This window comes from Sarcophilus harrisii, chromosome 2 (assembly GCF_902635505.1).
Source record: "Sarcophilus harrisii chromosome 2, mSarHar1.11, whole genome shotgun sequence".
In the NCBI taxonomy this organism is placed as follows: Eukaryota; Metazoa; Chordata; class Mammalia; order Dasyuromorphia; family Dasyuridae; genus Sarcophilus; species Sarcophilus harrisii.
The window spans coordinates 102089906-102095959 of record NC_045427.1 but is presented as its reverse complement, the minus strand read 5'-3'; the positions used below and the strand labels follow the sequence as shown (position 1 = coordinate 102095959).

General features: G+C 35.9%; 1 long non-coding RNA gene across 1 annotated transcript in view; it reads right to left on the bottom strand.

The window, feature by feature from the left end:
* Positions 1-6054, bottom strand: part of LOC116421374 — a 128160-nt gene that overhangs the window by 66521 nt on the left and 55585 nt on the right. Inside the window, exon 3 of the long non-coding RNA XR_004231714.1 lies at positions 5449-5518. This is a non-coding gene — a long non-coding RNA (uncharacterized LOC116421374). The remainder of the gene's footprint in view (positions 1-5448; positions 5519-6054) is intronic.

Sequence of the window (6054 nt, the reverse complement as noted above, 5' to 3'; positions counted from 1 at the left end):
AACCCTTCAGGGCAATGCTGATAACCTTTTTGGTGAAAATTGTGAGATACAACTTCCCCTAGCTGGGACTTAGAGATGTCACTGTGTAGGAGCAAACAAACTCCATTATGGATGGATTCTAATGCTTGGATTGATAATATGCTGCTGAATCAAATCCAAACAAAAGGTATTGGCAATGAAAATTGTTTTCTCTCCTACTTTCTGTGATATGGTATCACTGGAGATATAGTCATAATTGCTCAGCTTCCACCTACCCTGACATCTCCTTTTTAGGAACATGCACAAAGCTCAACATGTAGTGATGTAGCACCACTGAAGATGCCATCGGTATGTGAAAATAGGGTGTAAGATTGCTTTCTCTCATTTGGAAGATCAAAATGCAAATACTGCTTTGGCAAAAAGAGCATCTTCTCTGTGACCAGTGACACCAGACAAACTCTTTGGAATATCTGAACATTGTGTAGGAAACCCATTTTATCTAACCTGTGCCTAAACAGAAAAGCTCTCTATAACAGTCTTGATGAGTCATCATCCAAAAGGAATACTAAGAATTTGTTCATTATGAACTGATGAACTGGTGTAATGAATTGATGCAACCATTCTGGGGGGGAAATTGCAACTATATGCGCAAATGACTATGAAGCACAAGTAAATTTCTAGACAAAATTGTGTTGTTGATGTTGTTTTTTAAGGTTGTCATTCAACTCTCTTTTTGAGACCTCTAGTGAATAGAAATACTATTTCCAGAGGCAGTTCTTTCCACATTTAAATAACTTTTATTATTGACTTTTTTTCTTTAAATTTAGCTGAAATCTGTTTCTCTGCAACTTCTATCCATTAGGTATGAGTTATTAGTTATTATCTTAGAGCTGCCTAGGTGATACAATGAAAAAATAGATCTAGAATTAGGAAGACCTAAAATCAAACCTGGCCTCAGATATTTATTAGCCACGTGACTCTCTGCAAGTCACTTCACTTCTACTCACTTCAATATCTTTAAAATGGGGATAATGATGGCACTTAACTCCCAGTGTTTTCAAGAGGATAAAATGAAATCTTATAAAGTACTTTATAAATCTCAAAGTATTATATAAATGTCATTAATAATAATGATAATACTAATATTATTCTTATATTTGGTGTAGTTTAAATCTAAATGATTAGGGATGAATATGTATCCTGATATTGTTCTTTTATGTCTACTGTTTGGCAGAATAGTGAATAAGAAGTTAAAATAAGTGCTTTTTTATATAGTTGAATAAAAATGGTGAGAGGTAAATATCTATAAGTTCACTGCAGTATCTTCAGGACAGCTTTAGTGGCAGATGCAATAATGGGAATGATATGTACTTTATCACTGGGTTTTGATTTGCTCCTTTTCAGCTCCACATTTTAAAAGTTTTTATTCCATGTAGTTTATAGTTATTATTAATAATTTAATATTAGCTAGTACTTATTGAAAACCTTAGGGCTTTCAAAATGCTTTATAAATATTTTTCAATTGATCTTTACAATGCTGGAAATTATTATATTAATTATAATAATATGCTATTATTGCTATTTTTATCATTGATCAATCATTTCAGAAATGTCCAATTGTTCATGATTCATCGAAAGGCTTTTTCTGGCAAAAATACTGGAGTAGGTTTGCCATTTCCTTCTCCAGCTCTTTTTACAGTGGAGGACACTGAAGTTAAATGACTTACTCAGGATCACACAACTAGTAAGTGTCTGAGCCTGGAGTAGAGAAAGAAATAGCAAACCACAAAATCAGATATGACTGAAAAATGATCGAACTTCCTGATTGCAGGCCTGGTGCCCTATCCGCTAGACTACCTTGCTGCTTTATGATCTTCATTTTAAGGTAAAGACACTGAGTCTGAAAGAGGTTGAGTGAATTGTGATAGCTAATAATAAGATTTGATAGAGACTGGATTTGAATTCATATCCTCCTGAATGCCAGTCCAATGCCTATATGCTGTGTTTATTTTTATCTGACATCAATACAATATTTAATAATTTACCAATTGCTTTTCTCACAATGACCCTATCTATGAACTAAATATTTCAAGTATAATTGCCCTCATTTCAGATGAAAAACCTATGATCAGATGGATAAAATGACTTGTCTTACCCACATTAACTATGGACAAGCTGGTAATTATCCAATAGGATTCTATCCAGTCTTCCTGACACAAATCCCAAGAGTTTTGCTGATTCCAAATCCAACACTCTTTCTACTTACTACAACTCTGCATGGAATTGAGAATGGCACAACCATTCTGGACAAAAAGGATTGCAACTATATCTGGAAATGACCATGATGTATAAACAAAATTTACAAATAATACTGTTTTTTAAGTTCTCTCTTTGAGACCTCTACTGAATAAAATTACACTATTTCCAGAAGCAGTCATTTCCACATCTGGATGGCTTTTATTATTGACTTTTTTCTTACATCTAGATGAAATCTGCCTCGGTAATTTCTATCAGCTAGCTACCAGTTATTATTTGGTATCTTAGAAGTAACTAAGTGATACAGCAGATAAAACATTGAACCTGGAATCAAGAAGACACTAAAGCAAATCTAGCCTCTAATTCTTCGTCTTGTGGCCAAGCATGAAAAGTCTAATCACTCTTCCATGTGATAACCATACAAACATTTGAAGACACGAACAATGTCTCACCCAACCCCCATCTAAATTTTCTTTCTCCAATTTCTTTAATTAATTCTTAAATCTTCAGTTTTCTCAGAACCTTGAACATACTCATTGGAACACACTCTGTCAATACATTCTGAAAATGTGGCACACAGAAGGAATATAATAGTCTAGATATGATCTGATTGGAGCAGAATGCAGTAAGATTGCCAGAAACTCTCCTCCTTTCAATGTCAATTTAAAATCCATTCACTTTTTGACTATCACATTATTCTACTGATTCATGTAGAGTTAGTAACCTCTCCTTCTCCCCCATCCCATCTTTTCTCTTTTACTGGTATTATGTCTAATTATGCCTTATCATACTTATTATCAGATTATCACAATTATCAAATGAGATAACAGTTGCAAAAAGTGTTTAACCCAATGCCTGGCAAATAATAGGTACTTGATAAATGCTCCCTCCCCATTCCATACAATTGATTTTTTCAACCCAAATATGAGAATTTATATTTATTACTGTTAAAGTTCATTTAATCAGATTCATCCCAGCAATGTTGCCTTCCTGGGATCCTATCATATAATTTGTCAGTAGTTCTTTTTAGTACTATTTCCCTTATAGATGTGATAAACAGTTTTTAATATAAACAAATGAATGAATGAATAAGCAAATTTAATAAGGAAATATCAGAGGATCAAAGAGAGATCGCTGCAACAATCAAGTAGAGACATCTTTTTAAGCTTACAGTGAGTCACTACTGACTATTTAACTAATCCCAAATCCATATAGTTGCACTCTCATCTGGCTTACATCTTTCCATTTTGTCCACAAGCATAGTAGGAGAAGCTTTTTCATTTTTTTTGCTGAAAGCCAAGTATATCATGGCATTCTCCTGAATGACCAGTCTAGCAACTAGATCAAGAAAAGGAAATTAGGTTAGTCTTTGGTCTTTTAAGAAAAGGAATGCAATCATGGAGCCTAAACAAAAACAGGTTATTGAATTTTAGAACAATTTCCATATTATTTTTCAAAGGATGAAAAGACATATGTATGAGGCATAGTAATAAAGAAGAGGGGTAATTTGGAAATGCTTTCTCAAATAAACATTGATTTTGGCTTTCTAAAGGTCCTAGAGGGGCTAAGATTAGAAGTAATCCTCTATACATTAATATCCATTTTATGGTGTACTCAGCAGCACAAAGAAAAAGAAATCATTCTTATTTGAATAAAATGGCTTGAAAGTCACCATGTCAACTATTTCACCTAGCTTTTAGCTTCTACCTTGTATTCTTTTTATTTATAGTCTTCTTGTTTCTCCCCTAACCAACTGTAACTTTGTAACTTCTGGAGGCCTCACATGTTACCTTGTATGTACAAAATACTCAACAACTATTTTTTTAGTCAAATTGAGGTAAAATTTTGTTGTTGTTTTTTTTTTTTTTTAAGCAAATTCTAAAATCTTTAAAAAAAAATTGGAGAGCAAAGACACAATATGGATGGTGTTACTTTAGAAAAAAATTTTAATGTGACTTTTGTATTGGGTCTCACCAAAGTGACAGGAAATGCAGATAGTGCCTATCTGAGCAGAGATATGTGAGGCTTGTAATTGAAATTAATTATATGTTCTTTCCATTTTCCATTTCCCTTTTAGAGTTGGACAGGTGGGAATGCTTTAGCTCTTAAGTTACAGAGCTCTGTAAATCCTTTACAGTCAAACATTAGGCTTTCAGAGCACTCCCCCAACTCCCCCCAGCCAGCTTTGTCCTAAAACATTCCTTCACGACCTTACCCTGCTTAAAATCAGACTGGCCCCATCCCCCAGGTCACTCTGGCTGACTGCCCATCCACACATTTATGTCTGCCTTTTGAGTGTTTTCAGAAGCCCATTAAATTGTGCCTTGGCAGGCCAGACGCATTCACCTCGCCCTAAGACCCAAAGAGAGGAGGTTATCAAATTCCCTCATCTTTGCCAGACATTCAAAGCCTCAAGTTCTCCAGCCCTGCAAGGAAGCTGTGCAGTTGCACAAAGTAAGATGTTAGAACTTGTAAACATGTCATACAATATTATAATATGCCTGTGGGGCACAGATATGTACAAAGGTTGGGAGGGCCTGGGGACACAGAGCCTGCCCTTTGGATAGAGCTGTCTTAATGCACATTATTTTTTTGGAGACAGCACAATGGGTATTAACTTCCCATAAGGGGCCTGACACCAATCCTTAAATCAACTGGTTTCAATAGTGCTCCTTTAGCCAATGGATCTTCTTAGGCTAAAAGTTGAAAAAAACAATACATTGTTAGAGCACCTTCTGTTAGATAAAGGCGGAATTCCCTTCTCTACTTCTCACCCCCCTCAACACTCAATACCTTCCTCCACTCTTCTTTCCCTCCCCCTTCCCCAACTCCACCCTCAGAGACTGTCAGTATTCAAAACCAAAGGGGTTTGAGGGGGAAAAAGAGGGGAGGGGGAAGGGAGAAACCTGAGACCTTCCATCTGGCTGCTGGCAAGACCTGCCTGGCTTCTGAATTTTTGGACAGTACTTGCAGCAAAACTCCTTCTTCATCCTACCCAGGACTATCCCAAACTCTCATTTTTACAACAGACTGAAGAGAAGGGGAAGAAGGGAACGGTTCTGAGCTTCACTTCAAAACTAACCAATAGGGTTGAGTGATAACATTAGAATTCATGCTAATTGTGGCTCATGGGACAGGGGGACAGTTAAGGTGAAAGTAGCTTTCCAAGACATCCTTAAGAGTTTGGAAAGATTTCTGGTAACCGAACCATACCTGCCGTTTAGCTTCTGAAAGTAATCTGATGAGGTTTAATCTGCAACATGGCTCTGGACCGGAAGTATAGCTGTACATTCGAAAATCCAAGAAAAAAAGCAAGAAAGGAAAAAAGAGATATTTTAGAACATACAAAACTGGCAGGACTGCTCTGGACAGGAGATAATGCAAACTAGCCTTGCTGGAAATGAGCTGCAAAATACCTTCATTTTCTAGTACAGTGAAACCCTGATAAAATCACAACTGTTAAGGTCATACAGTATATCAGGTAGAATCACAGTCTTTAGAACTCCATTATTAATGCAGACAACCTCACAATCAAAGAGGATAACAGCACAGTTTCCAGATGCCAATGATTTGATCCTATCTTATTTGGCTGTTTACATTTAAATAATGTGGCTGTATAAATTTAAATAATATGAACCACCAACAGATGGATCCCAGTGAAAAAATGTTGTCTTCTCTGAGACCCTGAACATACAGTACACAATGCTTTACAATTTATTTGAGCCGGAGCTCATATTTTTTTTTTTTTTTTGGGGGGGGGGGGTGGAGATGAGAATTTTTAAAAAAGGAGACTCCTTTCTCCTGTCATTATGGAAATAA